The following is a 25,270-nucleotide window of genomic DNA, read 5'->3' as shown; positions in this document are numbered from 1 at the left end:
CTAAAACGGACACTAATGGGATGTCTTATGTAGTTGCACCATAAACTCAACCATACCATGAAACATAGGCCAGAGGCGTAAAAAATCTCCTGTACGAATGGAACGTCAATAAGGTCGAGCTAGCGAGATGGTGAGTTGAAGCTGATCTCCGCTGCCAAACGTTTTCTTAAAAGCTAAACACTTTTTCAGTCCTATGATTCACTCAGGTGTAGCATAGTTAACAGGCTATACACATGTCTTACTTTGTTATTAGCAAGTGTATCTTAGGCAAGTTGTTCAAAACTGTGATTAAAGTTAAACCAGGCTTTATTTTTAATATGTGTCTTGATCTAATAGAAAACTAATGGAACTTTATTCCAGACTAAACTTTAATACCGGGTTTAATCTCTGGTACACTTTTGAGCCACCGGACTTTGATGTGAAGCTTTTATCCGTATGATCTCGGTTTAAAACAGCTGACATTTCTGACTCATTCTTCGGTACTGTTTATTCCAAATATACATGTACTCTGTCTAAGAAGAAAGACGTAGACGGCAAATAGCGCTGAGATACACGCCGTCTTGTTATCTGATGTCACCACTAAATGAGCTGAATTCTAGTTATTATAACTGTAACTTGGCGGAAATGGCTGCCTATTAAACCAGATATCTTTCTTAGAAAACATATTTATAACATAAAAATTCACATATGCTATGCCTTTCGTTTTTTTTTTCGCACTTTAAACATAGCAAACCCACCATCTGATAAAAACAGAATCAACGCTGATTGGCAGTGGGGAGATAAGGTAACCTGGGCGAAGCACTTCCTGGTCAAGTCTGAATATATCTGCCTTGCCTAAAATTCAGCTTGGCTTGGCATAGCCTGGATAGGCCTATCTCTCACATCAGCCAATCAGAATAGAATCTGTATCCTGTAAGTGATCAGATGGGGATGTATTGGTCAGAGGGGTCACCCTCTTTGTAGATGTACCGCTTACGTAGTTGTATTCAAATGAGCACATTTGAAGGTGATATAGAATGTCCTATATAATATTGTTGCAGAAAGTTCTCAAAGGAAGCTTTACCGTTTTCCCGCACCATTTTTTGCCGAAACCCCCATAGTATAAAATATTGAATATAAGCCTAAATGAGCCATAATGGACAAACGGGAGAAACCCCTTTGGAGGACGTTATAGCAAGGTTTTGGGCGTCTTGGCAAAATACATATCAATTTAGCAGGTAATGAGTTTTATGTGGGTGTTAATGGCACAGCGAAACAGCCAGGCGACTTCAACGCACAACTGTTGCGCACAAAGAATTCTTGGACGAGTCTATTTGAGTGGCAACAGAATGGCACGTGACATGTTTCATCGGTGTGTATCTTTCTTTGGGATTTTGCAATGAACAAGGCCTTGTACAATGTCATTCGCAAAGTAATCGCGGAGGAATTCCTTAGCGTCATAAACTGTTGGCATTTTCATTCTTTACTGCACATGAACCCAATCGGAACTTTAACATTGCCCAATTACACTGTTGGCATTTTCATTCATTATTGAACATGAACACCAAACGGAACTTTAATGTTGCCCAATTACACTGTTGGCATTTTCATTCATTATTGCACATAAACCCAATCGGGACTTTAACATTGCCCAATTACACTGTTGGCATTTTCATTCATTATTATGCATGAACCCAAACGGAACTTTAACATTGCCCAATTACACTGTTGGCATTTTCATTCATTATTACACAAACACCAAACGGAACTTTAACGTTGCCCAATTACACTGTTGGCATTTTCATTCATTATTGCACATAAACCCATTCGGGACTTTAACATTGCCCAATTACACTGTTGGCATTTTCATTCATTATTGAACATGAACACCAAACGGAACTTTAATGTTGCCCAATTACACTGTTGGCATTTTCATTCATTATTGCACATAAACCCAATCGGGACTTTAACATTGCCCAATTACACTGTTGGCATTTTCATGCATTATTACACAAACACCAAATTGAACTTTATCGTTGCCCAATTACACTGTTGGCATTTTCATTTTTTACTGCACATGAACACAATCGGAACTTTAACATTGCCCAATTACACTGTTGGCATTTTCATTCATTATTGCACATGAACACCAAACGGAAATTTAACGCTGCCCAATTACACTGTTGGCATTTTCATTCATTATTGCACATGAACACCAAACGGAAATTTAACGCTGCCCAATTACACTGTTGGCATTTTCATGCATTATTGCACATGAACACCAAACGGAACTTTAACGTTGCCCAATTACACTGTTGGCATTTTCATTCATTATTGCACATGAACACCAAACGGAACTTTAAACGTTGCCCAATTACACTGTTGGCATTTTCATTCATTATTGCACATGATCACCAAACTGAACTTTACCATGAACCAGTTGCCCTGTTGGCATATTCATTCACTATTGAATGTGATAGCATTCATCACTTGAAATGGGTGCATGTATGTGTGACTTGGAGGGAGGGGATTGGTGAGGTGCGTGAATTCTACATAATACACGTGATCATGGATTGTTGAGATAAAAGCCTCAGGAAAGCAAAAGTGTCAGAGTACTTCAACGATTATCAAACACCATAAACCAATGACCTCACCGGGGTACCGTTAGCTCTACAGGTTGGAATTCCTGTCCTTTTGAGATTTCTAGTCTACCTTCATAGATTTAAATGCTTGGACATATGCTGCCGGAAAAGTCGGACATTTGTATTTTAGGCGCTTACGGAACCTTAATTGATTGACTGATGATAAAACAAAAAAAGGTCTATGGATCCAACACTTAAACACTGCGTCTAGCTTATCACATTTTCCAGTATGTGATTTTGTGACTCAGTTCATATATGTTTCAAGTACTCGAAAATCAACCAATCAGTCAATCAAAAATTAAGTCGTGGCCCATATTAGCACTGATATCAATAGCTATGGTGGTTGAACAAATATTGTAAACCTTATCTCGGAGCATGCTAGATTATGTTATGAAACGGAAGACTAGACATGCACTTTGGCAAATTAAAAACGAGAAAAAAACGAGAAACGATTATGTAAGGGATATGTTCGTCGATCTATAAATCGTGCTAGCACTGTATGGGTTTAAGACACCATCTTGCTTGTCCCATGATGCATTGCGCGCCATTCAGTAGGTCACACATCGTCGGGAGGGTTGGGGGAAAAAAAAACGTCAGACAGCAATCTTCAAAGTATTTGTGTATCTATTTTCTACACTTAAATTGAGTGTGGATCAGAGTGAAACAAATTAATCTTAACTGAAGAGTAAACTTGGCGCTGATTGAATGTGGCCCAAAACACAAAGATTGCGATGGTGTTTTTTCCCGGCATTATCGTCTTAACCAAACACACCCGCGGTTTTTGCTGCGCTTTCTTTGTCGATTGGAAGCCTTGCAACCCGTAATTTCCGTTTCGTTTGCAGATCCGGGAAACTGTAGAAACCTTCATGTGGAAAGGAAAATCTGCCGGCTTGAAACGTAATTGGCAAAATGCCAAACGATGGGCATTGTTCAAATAGCTTCACCAACAGCCTTTGGCTGTCTCTATTCGCGTCGAATAAACTGCGCCATGTGGTGTCTTTTTTGTAGTGTGTTTTAGGTTGCATCTCTCAATCCATCCAGGAAATACATCGCTGTCTCTGGTGATTCCTGCAGAGAAGGAAAGGTCGGGCTTTTTGTCAGACGGGTGCAGTCGGCCTCAGCAGCATCCGGATTCCCCGGAACTTGTCAGACAATCCAATATTTTTCTGTCCACTTTAATCTGACTTCCATAACTGACCTCAAAGGGTTACTTTATTTATTTGTTTTATGACATGCGGTACAGCATCTCTTCAATACATCGGATAAAGCATATGATGATGTCCTTGTGATGACTGAAACAGAGATTTCGCATTGTGATTCTTGTATGCTTGTTTTGTAAACTGATCTTAAAGGAGAAGAAAACATGACATTATAGGCTGAAAAGAGCACATTTTTTTCTATCTGGTGGTGTCTGCTGCATAATTTTGCGATTTTTCCTCGCCATACACGTAAAGCCTGAAAACGGCAAAGTTGGCATAAAACCATCGGGTCCTCCATCTTTAACAACCTGTAATTTATGCTGGAGGAGTGTTGCTTCTCAGCCGGTGAGAGGCGTTAAAACTGCTGGCTTGTTCGTGTAAACTCGAAACGTACGTCCAACATTCCGGTTTCCCGATCGTCAAGCGGGAAACGAACTGTACTGTTCGCTACCTTCTGGGAAGAAGGGTTCTATAGGAAATGTACGAACTGCACTTCGGCGGTTTCCGACGGCAATTCACCTCCAAATATAGAAGACTTCAGGACTAGCTCTTAGGCAAAATGGAGTCGCCCACAGCGGATTTTGGCGCTGACTATTTATAATTTATCAACTTGAGGTACATATCAGGATTTTTTAATGGCATGCACCTGCGAGGAAAAGCATGCTTATTTCAGTGGTATTTGATTGATATTTGGATTTTCTTCCCCTTTAAGTTAGCAGTGGAGATCACTTGATCATGTTAAACGCCTGAAAGGGGGCTGGAGATCATTTGCTAATGTTAAACGTCAAAGAGAGCGAAGGAGTTCACTTACTCATGTTAAATGCCTAAGAAAGGAGTGGGGGTTCACTTACTGATTTTAGACGCCTAAGTGAGAAGTGGAGTTCACCTACTGATGTTAAGCGTCAAAATGAGCGATGGAGTTCACTTACTCATGTTAAATGCCTAAGAAAGGAGTGGGGTTCATTTACCTGTGTTAAACGTCTAAGTGAGGGGTGGAGTTTACCTATTGATGTTAAACGCCTGAGAGGGGGGTGGAGATCACTTACTGATGTTAAACGCCTCAGAGAGGGGTGGAGTTCACTTACTCATGTTAGTCGCTTAAGAGAAAGGTGGAGATCACTTACTGATGTTAAACGCCTATGAGAGAGGTGGAGACCACTTACTGATCTTAAACGCCTAAGAGAGAGGTGGGATTTAGTTATTGATGTTAAACGCTTAAGAGAGAGGTGGAGATCACTTACTGATGTTAAACGCCTAAGAGAGAGGTGGAGATCACTTACTGATGTTAAACGCCTGAGAGAGAGGTGGGTTTTAGTTATTGATGTTAAACGCCTGAGAGAGGGGTGCAGTTCACTTACTGATGTTAAACGTCTAAGAGATGGGTCGAGTTCACTTACTGATCTTTAACGCCTAAGAGAGAGGTGGGATTTAGTTATTGATGTTAAACGCTTAAGAGAGAGGTGGAGATCACTTACTGATGTTAAACGCCTAAGAGAGGGGTGGAGTTCACTTACTGATGTTAAACGCCTAAGAGAGGGATCGAGTCCACTTACTGATCTTTAACGCCTAAGAGAGAGGTGGGATTTACTTATTGATGTTAAACGCCTGAGAGAGGGGTGCAGTTCACTTACTGATGTTAAACGTCTAAGAGAGAGGTGGAGATCACTTACTAACATTAAACCACCTCTTATACATCATTTTGAACATTAATTATCATCTAGAGGTACCATCTGTGAAGGTTAATTCAATGTACAGTAGATTATGACTGAAGAAAGAGATATGTTATAAAATAGTGAATTTGTTACTGCAATAATTTGACTTGGGGATGAGGTGTCTCCCTTAAGACGGACACGGTCAGCTTTATTCGTGTGGCTAGCTGATTTTTTGTAGAAATTTGAAACAAAATGGGTAATTTTTATAACTTTTGATTAATTTGGAGATATCAATTGTTCTCAGTTATCTGGCTTTAAATTTGTTGCACTTTAGGTGTAGCTGTTAAGCGAGTTGGTTAGCAAATTTGAGATTGACTGTATCGCTTTTTTGACCTAATTTAGTTTAACATGATAACGCCTCATATATATTACACTCTCTGGATGTGAACACCATGTGCGGTTGACAAACTACCCATGCTTTCGATACAATGATGAATGAATGAAAAAATACCGCTTGCGAAGACGGAGTAGTTTATTGAGAATAAATCAACAATCAAAGTAGCCCAATGCAAAATGGATCTCTGGCGATGCGTTGACAAAGCAGATCCGAAATGCTACTTCCTGAGGTGTGAATCTGCTGCGAAGATGCTCAAAACTCGATCAAAAACAAAGGGCACGACATAAAACAGAGCACACAGCATGAGCAAAAACTCATATCTATAAAGCATAGGATCTGTGGATGCGTAAAAAAGCTTTGGACGTAGATTGTGTAAGTGTAAGATATGGTTTATTACATAATCAGTCATATAATGTATAATGTTACTTGCATTTTGATATCCGTACCGTGTTAACCTGCAAATCACAAAACACATGACAATAACAGCCAACATTTCTCATTTATACATCATAAAGGTTGATTTCTTTCACCATCGTTTTGCTAATAATTTGTCGCGAATACGCATGCTTTTCGAGTACTGTTTTTATACGGCTGAAATGCTACCAATGTAGTATTAACCCGCCATCAATCAATCAATGAATGAATGAACTTGTGTTTTATGTTTTGTATACTTTGAGTTTTACATCGTTGCCAGAATGATCTTGGCTCTATCTCGGATAGGTCATCTTGACAAATGTAGGGCTGAAATCCGAAGATGAAAATATCACTTTCTTCATGCTAATAATTAATCTGGATTAAACTTGATCCCGATTAAATTTTTTGTCTCAGAAAATAAATCAAGTGTGTAGTATTTGGATACATTAATAGAAAGGCTTTCCAAACTGTCGTGTGATTATATTCTAGCTGTGGTCGATATACAATCAGGTGGAAAGTGAAAAAAGTGTTTTTTTGTCTCTCTGTTAAGCATATGTTGACATCAGTACTTACTCGACATACTACTGTATGTTTCTATACACGGGGCTGAAAATGTCCTTCTGTGCATTTGGTTAAAGTCCTGTGCAGGGAAGAGTTTACAGCACTAGGCCTGATTTAGTACGTGATAGGTGAAGAATGACGTTCCCGGGTTGGGGGGGGGGGGGGGGCACTCAATTTGGGAGTTTAGCGACAAACCCAGATGTATGAGGATTGTCACCGAGGCTTGATCACACGGGGTAATGTGCACGAACAAGAAGGGGTGGAGACTGGGGAAAGTCAAATCGTATTAGCAGCCTGTCCAGAGCGGTTTGTCCTCAGCTGCCAACCGGAACCCAGCTGAACCGCGTCTGGGGCCCTTATTAGAACCAAATGGCAGAGTTGTCGTGAGCTTGACGCGTGGCTCCCCGGCTAGATCAGTCCTGACGGCTGCCTGCTCGCTGGTCGACCCTGGCTACTCTGGCCGACAGGAACCCACCGGTTTAGGGTGGAAACAAATTTACCAGAAAATGGATGACGTTATCTAATGGTTTTGTTGCATGGTCAGGAAAATTATTTGGGGGAGAGGAGGAGAGAGGGTGGGTGGCGACTCAAATATCCTTCTTTAATGGCTATTGACCGGTCCTACGGCTTATACGCTCTAGCCTGAATTGTATTTAGAAGTTTTACTCTGTGTTAATGTCTCGATTAATTTTCAGTCAAATTAATTTAATCACTGTTTATTCAATCGGACCACAACTGTGGTAGATTAGGTATACAATATGTTATAAATCCAATATAAATTGAACATGTTTTCTAACACCGATTTTATGTGCGTGTAGATGTATTACATAACATATACCTATATAGATAAAAGGCGCACTGTTGGCGCGGAATTTTAAACATAATAATTTTAATTAGGTTAAGCACTTTTATAAGCCTCGGTTTGTATTGGCATACGAAAACGTACTTGTTTGAGCTCCTCCAGATGATATATAGGTAGCAAAGATTACCAAATCTGGCTGAGTGACTAATAGAGGATACAATAATGAGGTGCCTATTTATCGCAAAGTTCACATATCCTATTTTCTCATGATATACCTGTCCATCCACAAACTTCTGTTGAAAAAATAGTGATATAATTGTTGTAAATTTTGTATGTACAGTCTCTGCTTCTGAGGCAAGTCAACGAGGGAATTTGCAAGCTCTACATAATGCTCTGTTTGAAGGGATACAGAATCGACGCTGATTGGCTGAGAGCGGAGATAGGGTTTCCTGGGTTAAAGTCCGCAGCCTTGGTTAAGCTTGAATAAATTTACCAAACCTAAAATTCAGCTTAGCCTAAGCAGAGACAAGACTTCTCTCACACCAGCCAATCAAAACAGATGTTGTATACCTTTGATTAGTCAATTATAAGTTGTTTTTGATGAATATTCACAACATTATGTTTGCATAAGCTGGTCCATCATGGAAAGGGGAATTTAATGTTATTTATACTGTCAGATTCATGGTCGAATGACTAGAACATCCACACATGCGTGACCTACGTCTTGAAAACATGGTTTAATGAATTGCATCCATTTATGTTGGAAGAATCCACTTTGTGTATTTGCTAGTGTTAATCTATATAGAAATGAGGATAATTTCTCCTGTTCCAAACTGAATTTATGTACATGTAAAAGAGCTCGTGGAGAGGAGTTGGCAAGGAGAAGGCCCGTGCGGGGGGGGAGGGGGGGAGGGGGTGTTGCGGGGTCGGCTGAAGAGGGATTCGATAGGGTGGGGTGTCACTATCAGAAGATGTCTGGTCCTGGTTCTGTTGACGTTTTCCATCTGGTTTTGATGAGTTTAAAAACACTATCCTGAATATGTAGTCTTTTTTCTTTAATCATCCATTACCAGTCTTTTTTTTGTTGGGCGACAATGCGTTATGTATATGCCTTGGGAATTTCTTAAGCCTGTAGCAGGCGAATGCTTCAATATTGTCGGTGAACATTTCGGAAAAGGGTAATTAATTTTAGATGTTAGCAGCTCGATGTATCGTAATGCCAGAAACTCGCACGGTTAGACGAGAACAGAATAGTCTACTTACACGACAAAACTGTCAGAGTTTGCGCGTCTGTAAGTCAATCCGTCAGTCACAATGCAGGTTATTAGACACCCGGGTTAGCACTAAAATAGAAAATTGTTTCTAAGACTGTTCTACTGGAAATATTGTATATGTATCACTGACGTTGTGGTAATAACCTATCACTTTTAACAGACAACGGTATCTCAGTCAAACAGCCACGTACACCGTTAAAATTTTCCTGCAAACGTTAACTGAAAAAAATATACGTTTACTTTTGGAGAGTAAAGGTTAACATATACACTGTAAACAATTTCACCGTAAAATTACCAAGAAAGGACTGGCAGCATGCCTGCCAACCTTTTGTCGTTATTTTACCGGCAATCGTTTTGTTCTGATTTACGGCATTTCGTCATTGTACGAAAAACTGTAAGTTTACAACAAAATCAGTGTTGAATATTTTTACAACGAGGCGTAAAAGTATTCAGCGTATAGCGCTTAGGGCATTTAACCTAAAGCACAATTAGAATGCCACCAGAATGGCAGCATCAGGAAAGTAACATTTTTGAAGTCTCTCCAATGACCCGACACAGGCTTGCCAACAAAGCAGATGTACGTTAACTAAGCTATCCCAATGCAGTTTTAAGTCAGTGCATGGCTGTATTGTTTACAGGCCAGCTAGACTGAACTACCTTCTTTGATGTCGTTAAACTGGTTATTAGTGGAATGCAATCACTGTTGTGAGATATGCCTCAACCAAATACCATAACATGGGTCAGTTCAAAAATTGTCTATTTCAAACTCAGTAACCCTACTCCAAAACTTTACAAATCATAGGTCAAAATATTTTAAAGAGGGTTTGGATGGTTTCTGGTAGCCATGTTGGAGTGTACGATCCTTTATAAATACTAGTAATCAGTTGGAGAAGCTCAAAGGCAAATGTGGGAGGGTAGCCCCATAAGTGCCACAATGTTTTACGTATTAGATCGTATTCACGTCCCTAACTGATGCATTACAATTGCTCCAACATGGCCACCTAAACTAAATAGTGACCATGCAAACTCTCAATAGCTTTAAGATATATGACTTTTGCTGTGAGGATTGACAGAACATTTCTCATTGTAACTGGTCATTTTGGTCAAGGGACATAGCTCTGGCCATGCCTTTGAAAACCAGGCCCCGGGACGAAGAATCAATTTCAGGCTTAAGTCAATCTTTGTTTCCTCTCTGTAGCACTAATGCATTTCCAATGCTTGTCGACAATATAGTTTTTGAAAAAATAACCTTGTACTGAATCCATACTAAACAATGTTACAGGAAGTTTTAATAAAATTTCTATTCATATTTAAATTCTGACAAAAGTCTAAGATTGCGAGGCGATCCTGGGACCAATACTCCATCACATAACAAATAATTACAGGGAAATATCCACGGGATTTTTTTCGGGACACCCGCTTTGTCATTATTTGTCAGCATTTCATAAAACAACCCACCAAATATATCTCCTAAAATAGTTTAACTTCATTCTCATACACAAATATATTATTTAAAATGTATACATGTTACAAACAATGCAAAATAAACATTATGTCAAGAATTTTAAAATCCTTAAAACTTTTCCTAGGATAAGAATTTTAGCCCTCAAACCTGTGAACGGTATGAAAATGGCCCTGGATATGTCCCTGATTTATGACTCATGAAATTTATTTCTGAAAATTTAGTTTGTCACCAAGTCATGTCAAAGGATTTCACTTCAAATGACTTTATTTTGCTACCTTTAAACTTAGGTTTGCATATAACACAAACATGTGAACAAAGCGGGAATTAAGACTTAAACTTGTTACATGTAGCCGTTTATAAATAACTCAGTATTTGTCTGGAGTGTTTCTTGATCACATTGCACGTGAAGGTGTAGCTTCTATATAAGAAGAAAAATACGGAGAATCAAGATCCCCCGTCAAGGGGGCATTGTTTGAGTGACACCAGTCGTGCCAGTGACAACCTTACCACTAAAAATGGACAGTCAACCTTTAGGAGTGATCCGGACCAACACTGTTGTTGTGAAATATTGCTTTAATTTTAGAAAAAAAGTAATATTTTAAGAAAATTTTCACAAATGGAATATAATGAGCCGTTTTTAAGACTATAGAAAACAAAGAAATCATTCATAGTAACTGTAACTCAGATTTATGTTTCAGTTGATCAAAGTTTTGCCAATATGAGATCTTTTTTGATCATCAAAAATTTGTATATGTAGCTTAAAATATATGCAGTAATATCCATTTGGGGCTTACTATATGTGTACAAAATATCAAATGGCAGTTTCTGCTTTGGAAATATTCTCAATTTTGTCTTCATTGGCACATACGTGACATAGGGGGCCTGGTCTTACAACAACAACATTCCCCGCACTGATTATCCTTACCACTCTCTGGATGAGTTTAAATATAGGCCTACTCGCAAAAGTAATGAAATGGAGTTTTATGAAACTGACCCCAGACAAGCCACCTTTCAACAATACACATGTAAACCTAATCTGCTAGCCATAGCGGCAGTGTCCAAATGGAAAAGCCTCGTGTAGCGACAACAACAACAAGTATAGCCCAGTTAAATCAACCACAAATAAAGCCTAACAGTTTAGTAGAGCAGCTTACATTGGACCTCTGGAAAGTCTTTGGCATGTTACCTGATTGTTAACAGAAAAGTTGAACAATTTTCAGTAATTTCGAAAGATTGGTTATCCCTCGATGATGCGAAGCAACTACACCACATGCGCTGCCCTTCAGATCACGCGCATATCACACGGTCACTGTAAAATTTACGGCCATTATTTACCGTGTAGCTTGAAAAACATTTATTCAAAAAGATGCAGCCTAAATGCGTAGTCCTCATTCATGTATGGTGCAGTTGACCTGTAGGTCAGTTTGCTTTAGGGCAGTACTGATTTAATATACATAATTTAAAAATACAAGAAGGATTTTACAAGGCCAAATGTAAACGTTTAGCTGTTTGAGTGGAGAGTTTGATATACTTTTGCCTGAACATGCACATGTATGTTTACTAACGCAATGTAAAAGATTCCTACTTAAGTGAAAATACCTTAGTTCATTTTGTAAATGTGGAATGTTTTCTGTAAAAGGAAAACATTCATACAAAATGTGTAAAACATAGACAATAACCATTGAACGTTTACTAGAAATTCTAACAGTGTAGTTGGCCATTTGTCAATATCCGTATTCAATCAGCTGTATGACAAGGCATTTGATCAAACTTCACCTGACTGGTTTACGCGTATTACATCTCTGCTGCATGTTTCATTCCAATGAAAATGATGAAGACAATGATTGAGAAAAGATAACGTTAATAAATCATCCGGCAGCAAAATCTGTCACTCAACAATTTCTCCAAGACATTCTGCTCAAGCTCGCGTGCCGATACTTAAGGGTTGAGAAAACATAAAAAATACACAAAGTTCAGAAGAAAAAGTGCGAAAAAATAGTCGTAAATGTGATATTCAATATTTTTTCGATTTTGCTTAAAAGAAAAAAAAGACACTTAAAAATAATTTTTGTCTGTTGGGTATACGAGACCATCTTTTGGTATATATAGTCTTTGGGTAATAATGTTATAAATGATGATGTAGCACATGTTTAATAAATATATTTGCACTAGTTTTTGGTCATTTAAGTTAACAAATGTTAGTGGATTTTGATCATATTTATATTTGTAATATATTCATAAACATTATCATAATTCAGATGTTAAATGCATGTGTTTGGATATAGACAAAAAAATTAAATTTAAGTGAATTTATTAGACATGCATCACATCCTTATTTAGAACATTATTATGAAACGAAGATAAGTACCAAAAGGTGGTCTCAACTACCATTTTCTCTTGAGCAAAACACTGAAAAAAATTAAAGTCCATAATTGTAAACAAGTTTTCCCGCTCTTTCATCTGATTTTGGCTTCATTTTTATGTTTTCTTCTCCTTTAAATCTATCCGAGTGAAGCAGACTGATGAGCCAGTAGCATAAATATCCCCACAGTCTCCTTCCTATCATGCTATAATTCTAGCCGGTATTCCAACCTCTTAAAATGCCTCCTCCCTCCTCCTTCGCGATGTTTACGGCCCACGTATAGTACGCATCGTAAATTTGATTTCTTCCTCTTTAGGGACTACTTCACCGTGTACCCCCCCCCCCCCCACCCCCCCCCACCCCAAACCCCCTTTAGAGAGGTTCATTACGCTAATGGCTAGATTAATCAGGTATTGGGGCAAGCTGGCTCAAGCAGTAAAGGCTTAGACTCAAGTGAATACAACAACAACGACTACAGCGTCTACCTTCCCAAGCGCTTTGAGCTAATTCGGAACAAGGGGACACTTAATGGCTGTTAATGACACCTTGTTATTCATTAACTTAATTGACAATCATCCCTCCTTTGTCTTGTATCAGTAAGTTAACTCGCTTTGGAGCCGAGCTCTTGGTCTAACCAAACTATATACTGACATAGTAGATGAGTGGATATTTTGTTATTAAAAAACAGAAATAGCCCATTTCGATGCTTCACATCAAATTTCTGAAAGGGGAATATTTTCCGCTTGTATGACTTGCGTTTCAGAACTTATTTTAGGGAATATGATGAAAGTGTCATGTGGGGATTTTGGTACAAGCGTCTCTATTACGCGCCAATGACATTGCTTGAGATTTGAAGCGTTCATTGAGTGAAAGTATGGGAATGAGTTTAAAGAAAGGCCACCAGCGCTTTCAGAAATGCATCGTGTTAACATAAGCGCAAGAAACAGTTTAAATGAACCGTACAACATATTAAACAAAATCTTTATGCTAGACTACACTTTAAATGAAATACTTAGGAAATAATTTTGAACTTAAGTAAATTACACAGTTTATTTCTGCTGAGTAACTTGCTACCAGAGAGATCTAAATCGTTGAAACTGTATTCAAGTCCACTGTCACGCCCCGCTTCATAATTGCCTACAAAGCACCATTAATAACAGAATGACGACTGTATCACGTCGGCCATAAAACAACATCCATATGTATTATCAATATAACATGATGTGTTGTATGTTATTCTTCATTTAATGAGCAGTGGCATCTAATAAATTGATATTAAGATCAATGTGTTATTTGTGTTTACGTAGTTCTGCTGAAGTTCCTGGCCTGGGAGGGCGTGCAAGTTGCTAGTTCTTTAATAGGCTATACCGGAGATTCTTGGTGAAAAGTCATTAGACTAACCTTCGATAGTCAAATCAAATTTTCTGTATTTAGCAATAATAGTTCGAATTGTAGCTATCCAGTAAATATCAGAGTCGTACCTGTACTGTTTGTAGTGTTCAAATGATTTTAAAGTTTGAAACAATTATAGTGCTACTCGCTTTTTCACCGATTTTGAATGTTAAGGCCTGCACAGACAAGGAAAGGTAATTATCTTGGCCATTCTAAAATAATAACAAAAGCTCAATGGGATTTGCGCTTATCGATTTTTTTGCCCAAAATCTCCCCTATAGCTTCTTTTAGCATTTACGCGAAAAGTAGGAATAAACTCTTATTGAGAAAATGACAACAAGCCCTATTTGAGCTGTTCTCTCGGCCATTACAGTTGGTTCTAGAACGTACGCAAAGCAACAATACTTTGTCTAACAGATCATGAGTGTAAAGCCAATAATAGCTCGACAGATGGTCTTAGTTTGGAACCAGACCAAAGTGTATAGAGCAATCAACATGCAAAGTTCAAAGCAGCATTTAGCACGAAACGTTGGCAGTAAACAAATACGCTCCTGCATTCCAAAAACGTCACCTGGAACATTGTGTAGCTGCCGTCAGTATTGGTTCTGGTAAGAGGATGCCGCATTAATACTGAATGTTAGTGAACATCGGCATTGCATTCATGCATATAGTCTGTTTCCGCAGATGCAATCGAAGCAGTCAACAGTTTTCAGTGGTGTAGGAAAGACGCAAGGTATGTTCTAAGTGTGAAACCAGTGTTCGAATCCTATAACATGCTACAAAATAACGTGTGGATAATAAAATATGTATCTCTTTGATTGCAACTCTTCATTTATCCAAAGCGGCGATCTTATTCAAAACGATGAATATACAGTCCCTAAACCCGTTTTAGGCGGAATTAGGCACAATCAGGAGGCAGAGGGCCAGAGATTCTGGACGCTCTGTCCATATTTACTTACAAGAGAATTATACTCATTGTAAAACTTTGAAGTGAAGTTTGGAGTGAATCAATACCTCGAAAGACACATTCGTATACCAGTATACCAGTAAGGACGTTAAAGGTCAATAATCGCAAATAATCCCAAAACAACCTATAACACCAAAGAAGTAAGGAAGTATATAAAGTGCGAAAATAGGACGGAATCATGCAAAGAGAAGCAATCAACGGTAGATACAGAGTATTGTATGTAACCACACAGATCGTGATGCGCACAGTTATAAGTGAATAAGGCACCCCTGGGCAGACCCGCATTCCATGTTGTATCGACCTTTTTCCACTTTTCCCTTTGTAGCCTACCTATTTTTTCGGCCTCTGACGAGGCTTTTTTCCGCAGCTTTCACTGAACAATATTCGACCTCACTTCAATTCAGTATATATGTCCAATGCAATTTTGACGGAACAACTTTCGGATTCGCTTCAATACAACTATATATAAGTGGCTTTCTGAAGCTGTAATTTCGGACACCCTGCAGATTGTTTGTATTGAAAACTAGGTGAATGTGGGCGCCGTCCCCATTGTTGGCGAAGGTCACTTGTTTTCAGTGTTGTTATACACGGCGATTTAAAGTCAACCACACCATTGTTGACAGACTTTCATATCCACTCCAACCAAATAAATCAAATCAAATAAAATTAGAATTGATTTCTTTTTGTTAGCAGAAAAATATTTTTTCTTTGATTTTGATTTTGACTGTTACTGACTGTCATTACGTATTTTTTTATTTCTACGGCGCCCGATGTAAACCACGTACCACTGGAAAGTTTTTGCTGAACTTTCGTTTGTGTGACATATTTGATATTGGTGGAAGACGCACAAGTTGTGTTCAACACAAAAATTCTACACAAGAGTGAACCATACATCTTCCATCATGGCTCCGTGAACAGTGAAGTGATTGACTGAATGATTTATTGATTGATCGATTGATTGGTGTTTAACCACATCACGGAGAGAAGGTGGTTAGATGTGTTTTGAAAAATTGACTTCTATATAGTGGTAATTCATCATAAGCGGTTCAAGATGGGAACTCATTATTTGAATTCTTTAGTAAACTCTACAATGAAATTGGCAGCCTCTGTAGGTTTTAACCGTGCACTTTAATCTTGTGCACTATTTGTGACGCCTTGCAGTCATTATCAGACTGTAATACCTGAAAACGAGCTGACATCGCATCAGAGTAAGAGATCGGCTGGTCTGTTGACAGAGCCGTTTATTTAAAGATAATAGCTGGCATTTACTAGGCTTCCCTTAAGTCTTTAACCCTTGTGTCCGATGTCTGAGCCGGCTGCGATAGTCCATCTTGGTGTTTCCCTAGTGCCGCGGCTTACCGCTTTCCGTCGGGAGGATTCCCTGCAATCGCCAGTCCGATAGCGTCAGCCGCTCGCCACAGCGCTCGTCTTCGAGGACCGGGTACAAGTCAGTGATGGGAACGGTAGCAGATTGTTTCTGTGCACACCTTTGCGCACCGATTAACTGGCTGGCGTTATAACGCGAGAGTAGAGAGTTGCCGTGGCGCTTCTTGGCTTTTAGCGATTCAAAAGCTCATAGAGACACAGTAGTCTATGGCCGTCCAGAGGATTCCAACAGTGCAAAGCGATGAATGCGACTGAAGTCAGACTGGAGTCTCTTTATGACTTCTAAATGGACTTACGGATTACATCGTCTAATACGAGTACTGGGAACAAATGGGTTCTACTAAGCAGTCATTCGTGGGTCTGACACGATTCGGAGATCTCGTGCTGGTCGTTACCACGGCAGTTGCCTTCACGGACCTGTGATATCCAAACCTTCGCGCAGATAACGAACTTTGACTTTTTTCAAAGGATTGATTGCAATTATGAAAGTGCCGTTATTTCGTCACGTTTTCCTCTGCTTCAACTAAAACAACATTTTTGTCCAATATTAAGCCGATTCTGGATTTCTGCGCTGAGTGGATTAACTAAACGTTAAAAGTTCACAATTGCAGGGAAATCGTCTTCTACCATCTTAGCAACTTAGACACTTCCTTTGTTTTTTTCTTTTGTAGACAGTAGACACAGACTGGACACTAACTCCGCAGAAACAGGCTCTGGATTCCCGGATTCTGTACGCGCTTACAATGTTAATGTGATAATTATAATGGAATTATGTGATAATGATGCTGGAATAATGAACTATTCACTGCATGGAAGCAAAGTTTCGCGCAGCAATAGTGCCCAAACGGAATATTTAAGAGGTAAGTTCACTTTACTTTCGTCTTTTTTTTTTTTGTCCATTTATTAGAAGTATCTGTTGATGTACCGCCAGACAACCAGGTAAAGTTAATATACCGGTATTTCTACAAATCGATAGGTTTCAAAAATTATTTCATTTCAGTATTTCATAATGCAAGACTCTTTCACGGTTTCAGCTTTCAGGAATTACATAGCTGTCCTGTGTCAATAACATCTATGTTATGGACAAAGCAAAGTAATCCTTTTTCTGTCGCCTTATGTTGTGCTACCTATACCGGAAGCAATAAACTTGCGTTACTAAGGTCGCACATATAGATATATAAATGTATGTCGTATATGTGTGATACATACGTACTGTTTCTCAAGTGATGTGTTACTCGACATTTATCAGCTAAAACAATTTTTAAAATGTTTATTGACACACTATTTGTTTATAGATATATAGAGCCCATGCATAAAGGGGACTAACTATGAAGCAAAACTAATTAGTCTATCTGCCATATGGAGATCGACATTTCAGTAATATTACCAACTTAAGCATTTTTTCTACGTTCAATATACAATTGTTAAAGCCTATAACTTGCTAATGATTTACTCTAAATGTATTGCCATAAATATCACTGTATTGCATCGTTTTGATTATACAAAAGGGGTATTAGATGTATGTATGGGTTGAATGTTCTTGTGTGGAGAAAATGTATCAGAAAAAAGGAGGAAACCTTCTCAGATTTGTATATCATTGTATTGCAAATTGAGTTTGTAGAAATTTGAGAAGGTTTTCTTCTTTTATTCTTATATGTAGGTACATCTATATAGTCAAATATTTGTGGGGTAATCGTCGAAAATAGTCATTTCTTCACACATCTGCGAAAGATGCCCACGTCATCACGTGGTCACGATTAAACTACTTAATGCATGATACAGCATTTATCATCTAATGACTGTTTGACTTTTGATTCCTGTCCCTCTCCTTGCTTTAATCAACGTAGGGTATGGGTTTTGGTGTTGGGTGCGGTGTAAATAAATGGTCTGTCTTCCCACCGCTGCCGGGTAAAGCCGAATGTGAGATAATGTTTGTTATGGCGTCTACATTCTAAAAAAGTGTCTTGGACATGTCTTGTTAAAAGTGTTTTGGAATGTCGGACATGACGTTTATATTGGAAATGTTTTTTCCACTTTTCAAGATGTCCAGTGTATTTGTAATTCCTGTGGTATTTGTCTGTCTTTTCCATATCTTAGTTGATGGGGAATAGAGTAGATAATAAGTCTAGTCACTACTTGCTAAGAGGCACTAGAAGACAGTACGCTTCCCGGTTCGCTAGAGACAATTGTAACCTGTCAGTCAAGAAGAGTAATGAACGAATAGACCGCTGCAAATAGGTCTACCGGAAGTTCCACACGCCAGTCATGTATGTTAAAATTTTCAGCGTTGTTATCGCGTGATCTTGTGTCCGGATAATACACTGTATTACAGTCTTCAACGAACAAATCATCAAATAAGATAAGTTGTATCAAGGCGAGTGACAGTCCGTCATCCAGTACACTAAATAGGACCAACCCTACCACCAGGGCTGTGACCTTGACCATTACACTGCTGTCATGTTTTCCCACATAGTAAATTTTAGGAATAGGATTCGTGTCATATGTTCCATAATTTGAATATTGCGAAGAATTTGATTGTCCAGGCCCAGGGGATGATATGCAATAGACGCTAATGAAATGATAGCTTTATTTTTTCTATGGCTTTACACGAATTTTTTTTATGAATTTGTGAATTTGTGACCTACAAACTGATATTACAGAGTGATGTTAACTGTTAGTCTGGCAAACGTTACATGGCAAACGTTACACAATAGTAGATATTGCAGATGCTTAAAGGCTCCAATGATTCGGGTAACCCATACAGGTCAGCATATTTAATCCACACATCTGCATCGATGGAAACCACAAACATTTTCAAGTAATTCTTGGAAATAAATATGTTTTTTTCTGTGCCTGCGACGAATGTACAATGTGGCCCCATTCACCTCTTTCATCTTGGTTAACTAACTGCAGTTGTGTTTTCCTCCACGCAGGTTTGATTTGCCTTCGGGCCAGGGCCACTGGAGTGCAATGTTCTGCACATTCTACACACATTTAGTAGATATAATTTTATTCAGTTTGAACAAAGTCAAATTTAATATTTTCTGTATTTAGATGGATTTAGATTCGTGTGTTCAAATTAAATGAATTGACAATGTTTTTATTTACAGTCCTCACATTCCACCATTTTAATTCAAGGTTTTTCTTCTATTTGTGTATTTTTATTTGATTGCCGTTTAACTAATACGATGGCGATCAGTGTTATGGAGGGGATGGGATCTGGGAAAAACCACAGACCTTTGACATGTTGTTGACGAACATTCCAACGTATGACGTTCATGAGGATAGCATTTCTTCAAAGAAAGCCACTTTCAATCGTCGACACATTTATGGTGCTGCCTAAATGAAACGCCATTCTGAAGAAGTCATACATGAATCCTCCGCAAATCACAATTTACCAACACCTGTCAGATCGTTGCCTTAAGCTTAATGCAGGAAATTCCGTGACTGTCCCAAGAGTATAGTCTAAAGCGTGACCAAACCCTGAATTGAGCTCTGGATAAATCGCTTATCCATAACAGTCTCACTCGTAAGATTACCCGTCTGCTCAGCTGTCTTACAAGGAATGCCAGCCTGATGACAGTTCATGTTTATTACTTCATTTTGATTCGTTTGTATATGGATATAGGCTATGCGATATGCCCAGAATAGCATGTGAAAACAGAATCCTTCGTGACAAACATGATATTTACTGTAAGGTGGCCTTCAGGTAAAATTATAAAACAAGTGTCAAATTTAGTATAACAGCGCGAATTGCCATGCAGGGCAAAGCTAGCTGATCACTAAGTACTGTTAGTACGGTTGTAAGTTGCGGTAACAGGCATCAAATTCATTGTCTGAAAATTCAGAACATGTCTGTGCCATAAATCGGGGCTTTGACATGGACCACAATTGATTCAAATTGATAGGGCAGTACATTTTCTTCTGTATAGCTCGAATGGACATCGTCTTGGTAGAAATCGGGAGCGGTAGACCCAGGATCAATCCTTGATCGAGTCACACCTAAGACACACCTATATATATATATATATATATATATATATATATATATATATATATATATATATATATATATATATATATATGGGTGGACCAATATAGCAAACCAATTGATGGATTTATGATTGATTGTTCTACGACTAACAAGTTAATTCAATTCAGTTGTTTGCGATTTGTTTCATAGTTTCTCCAGAAGATGATTGATTTACTCGTAATCCCGCCAGAGACAAATCATATACAGTATATACATCGTTTTACATCAGGAACATAGTGTATGTAAACCTATATGTATGTAAAGTGCATGATGGGACAAGCTATTGATCAGAGAACAACTGCTAACCTATTTGTTCAACTCCACTTCAGTTGGGTTCAGAATGAAAAGGGAGTAACAGGACAGCTGAGAATTCTAAATGCTCTGTTTACAGAAGTGTTTTTTTTTTCAACATTTCCTGGATAATTTCCAGTAGGTTAATTAATTTCAGGACAGAAGTAAATCAAACGGAATAAAGAAACATGGAACAGGATTACACAGAACAATGACACGCAGTAAATAATTTACGCGATTTCCATTGGTTGAAACCTGACCACATCCGGAAATCAATAAAACCGGAATCTGAAGAAAGAAACGGAAATGTTGAAATGTAGACTTCGCTCGTCTTCTGTGACTCCGGCCTCAGGTTTTTGATTAAGGCGCCTTAAGCGATTGATTTCGCTGTCGTTGACCATATAAACATTGGAATCCCACGCAAACATTGGCGTTTGCCCACTGTGTGACATCCAATAAAGTAGCGTCATTGGAGCCGTAATGCGACGTGTGTATGAATACATTAGACAGACAGCGTGACGTATCGGCCACAGAAGTGTACTGAACTGCCTAACACTTGCACACAGTCAGAAGAAACTTCCTAGGCCTTAAAGGCATAAGCTTGTTTGCGATATATATGGAAAGACCGGATCCAATTAATGCGCAAAAAATAGGCCGTTGCTGCGAAGTAGAATTTGCGTTTTGTTTTTTTAACGATCAATTACAGATTTCAGTCCTCTATTTACCGTCCTTTGACTGCTGTATTTTCTTCTTTCTAACTCAGCAAAAACGAGAGGGTGTGATTTCATTAAGTTTTAGGTAGAGCCCAAACGGCGATAAACATTTCAATCTTCAGTTTAGGGGTCAGATTGTATTGTTTCTTAAATGTTCTACAGGAATTTGAGGTGTTATATTTACCCGGAGTATGTAACATTACTACCGCCTGTTTTACGTTGAACAATGTATCTCTTACAAAGTACAAATTTGTATCAAAGGTCAGCTTGTGCTATATTTTTATAATAGGCGGAGTGTATTATGTTATAGCGATTTTGTGCGTCTGTCCGTCTTGTCCATCGGTATGCGTGTCAGGGCTATAACTCCAACAGTTTTCAACATGGAGTTTTAATTTTTGGTGTATACATAGATACACAGATAACGATGTGTCGCGACTCACATTTGTCCATTTTCACGGTTCTCATGGCAAACAGTCATTTTCCTTATATACTATATTACTGTTCTTTATGTACAGTTTTAATTTTTGTTGAATACATACGTACACAGATAACGATGTGTCATAACTTATATATGTCTGTTTCCGTGGTTGTCATGGCTACCATATTTCCATTTCCTTATGTATAGATATGATTTCGTGCCCGAGATATATATCTCCAACAGTTTTCCACAGACTTTTTTGGTGAACACATAGATACACATATGACGATTTGTAGTGGCTCACATTTGTCCATTTTCGCTGTTGTCACGGTAACGAGATATCCACATTCCTTATATATACTATATAAATAGATATTCTTTCACGTCCGGGCTATAACTCCAACTGTTTTCTGTGTAGAGTTTTATAATTTGCTGGATACATACATACGTAAATACACAGATGCCGATGTGTCACGACTAACGTTTGTTCATTTCCGTGGTTATCATGGATACCAGATCGTTAGTTTCCCTATATATACAATATAGATAGATATCATTTCGTGTCCGGACTATAAGTCCAACTGTTTTAGTGGATGCATGCATAAACAGATGACGATGTGTGGCGACTCACATTTGTCCATTTGCGCGGTTGTCATGGCTACCTGATTGCCATTTTCCCTATGTATACTATAGAAATATATATGATATAACTCAAACTGTTTTCCACGCAGAGTTTTAATTTTTTGTGGATACGTACACATACATACACAGATGGTTGTCATGGTTACCAGATCGCTAGTTTCCCTATGTATACAATATAGTTGGATATCATTTTGTGTTTCCCTATGTATACAATATAGTTGGATATCATTTCGAGTTCGGGCTATAAGTCCAACTATTTTCCACGTAGAGTTTTATTTTTTGATGAATACATAGATACACAGATAATGGCTGTCACGACTTACATTTGTTCATTTTCACGGTTGTCATGGCAACAAAAAAAAACCCCGGGTAGCCGTTTTCCTTATATATACTATATAAATAGAAGTGATTTCGTGTCTCTGCTACAATTCCAGCTGTAATGTTTTTATTTATGGTAAACACATTTGTCCACTTGCACGGTTGTCATGGTAACAACATACCTATCATCAACGCCCATGAAGATTCCTCCCACGGGCTATACTCACCAAAATGCTGCTGGTATTCTTTTATACATTTCAAACAAATGCCTTCGCTGGGACGTATATTGTGTTCACCTAAACTCTTGTTACCAATCCTGATAAAAGCTTGATTCAGTTCTGTGGCATATATCTACCAAATTGGGGCCTCCGTGGCTCAGTTGGTTAGCGCGCTAGCGCAGCGTAATGACCCAGGAGTTTCTCATCAATGCGGTCGCAGTGAGTTCAAGTCCAGCTCATGCTGGCTTTCTCTCCGGCCGTATGTGGGAAGGCCTGTCAGCTACCTGCGGATGGTCGTGGGTTTCCCCCGTGTTCTGCCCGGTTTCCACCCACCATAATGCTGGCCGTCGTCATATAAGTGAAATATTCTTGAGTACGGCGTAAAACACCAATCAAAAAAAAAAATCTACCAAATTAATGTGAAAACTCAGAGTGAATGTGAGTGTAACAGTTATATATCACAAACAGTACAAAAGGTGCATATAATAACGGCTGCCGTAAGCATGACCCCGAATATTTATGTGAAAAGGCTTGTTATACCTCTACTTCCTGTACGGATGTTGTGTGACTCCCAAGTCCCTCTAGTGGAAGCCTCGTTGTGAAAACAAACACACTGATGTTACCTTCGGCATCTTTTTTATTGGAGTCTGCGAACATCCGGACATTTGCCGTTTTTTTGCCCGACTGCTATGCTTCACTGGCGCAGAGACGGCGGTGAAAATGTTGTTTAACCAGCGTGAATGCTAATACAAAGAGTCCAAACTAAGTTTTGTTCATAATTTACATATGCTGTGCAGATTGTTATATCGTCTGGCTATTATCAGGCATAGTTCGCAGAATATCTCTCATCGTCGTTCTTCTTCCAGTGTGTGCTTTTCCTTGCCGCAGGCGAGTGAAGTGCCAGGATGTGCGCGGTCTCGAATTGATCTTTTCAGGAATAGATGTGGTTTCGGTTTGATTTTAATATATATGCTGCTTTTATAAGGAGCCAAATAACCGGATTCAAAATCACGATCTCATGGAGGAACAATCCTGACATCAGATCAAACTGTCCAGGCTATAGGAAGCAGGAATCGAGTCTAGCTGAGAAAACCCACCCCTCGTATATGTAAGGCCTGGGCCTTTGGGTTGGGGTCGATATCAATTTAACAACAACGTGGCAATCTGGGCAGAGGGATCTTAACACGGAAGACACAGCGACCAGCAGATGACTTCCATGCTTCCTGTCTCCGAACATGCACCAGAGAAATAAGCCAATGAAATTGTCTGTCTTGTAAGACAGCTTTTTGAAAGGTCCCTATCAGTTGGTACATGCACAGCGGTTAAACTTCCGTTAAACAACTTGATTAAGATTTGCTAGTCATTCAGGTTTGTATTGTGTGCAATCTAGGGGAATTAGACTGAAAAGTTAAGAGAGGGTGTTTTGTCGCCTGTTTTCAGATGACCCAATTCGAAGATGTTGTTCATTTGTGTGATAAATGTGGTATGATTTGCCACCGGTTTGTTGCCACACAAGAGACAAATAAACCCATCATAGAAGACGTTACGCACAGAAGGCAATGTAATTTTCATCACGAAATGCGAAATTAAATACATAATTTTAAATGGAATATCGAAAAGGAAATAAATTGGCAGTAACAAAGATTTTTTCGTTCTTTTCGAATTAGCAACGCCAGCGCGGCGCAATGATCCAAGAGCCTCTCACCAATGCGATCGCTTTGAATTCAAGTCCAGCTCATGCTGGCTTCCTGTACGGCCGTACGTTTGAAGGTCTTCCAGCAACCTGTTGGTGGCCGAGGATTTCCCTGGGGCTCTGGGCTCTGCCCGGTTTCCGCCCACGACACAAAAATGATACCTGTGCATTTCGCTCATATTGTGTCGGCCATACTTTAAGTGCATCATATTCTCATTAAATACACTGGCGGTTTTAATTTTAACCGCGTGACGTAATTTTACCTCATATTCCATGTCTTTAAACTTAGGATACCGAGTGTTGTGCTTAAATTCATGTTTAGTGTACACCTATTGTACTGCAGGACCAAACAGAATTGTGCATATTGTCAGGAGCGGTGTTTAGGCCCATGCATGGGTTCGTTTTAAACATATTATCAAATAATTCAATAGGATTAAAGCTGAAGCTATATA

General features: G+C 38.8%; 1 protein-coding gene across 1 annotated transcript in view; it reads left to right on the top strand.

Annotated features, from left to right (window-relative positions):
* Nucleotides 1-16,942: 16,942 nt before the first annotated feature.
* LOC135477696 (neuronal acetylcholine receptor subunit alpha-10-like) overlaps nt 16,943-25,270 on the top strand; it is an 85,738-nt gene continuing 77,410 nt past the window's right edge. The window contains exon 1 of the mRNA XM_064757888.1: nt 16,943-17,352. The gene's annotated coding sequence lies outside the window, so the exon portion shown is untranslated. The remainder of the gene's footprint in view (nt 17,353-25,270) is intronic.

Source organism: Liolophura sinensis, chromosome 11 (genome assembly GCF_032854445.1).
Source record: "Liolophura sinensis isolate JHLJ2023 chromosome 11, CUHK_Ljap_v2, whole genome shotgun sequence".
Classification (NCBI taxonomy): Eukaryota; Metazoa; Mollusca; class Polyplacophora; order Chitonida; family Chitonidae; genus Liolophura; species Liolophura sinensis.
Note: the sequence above shows the minus strand (reverse complement) of the source record. Positions and strands in the feature narration are given on the sequence as shown.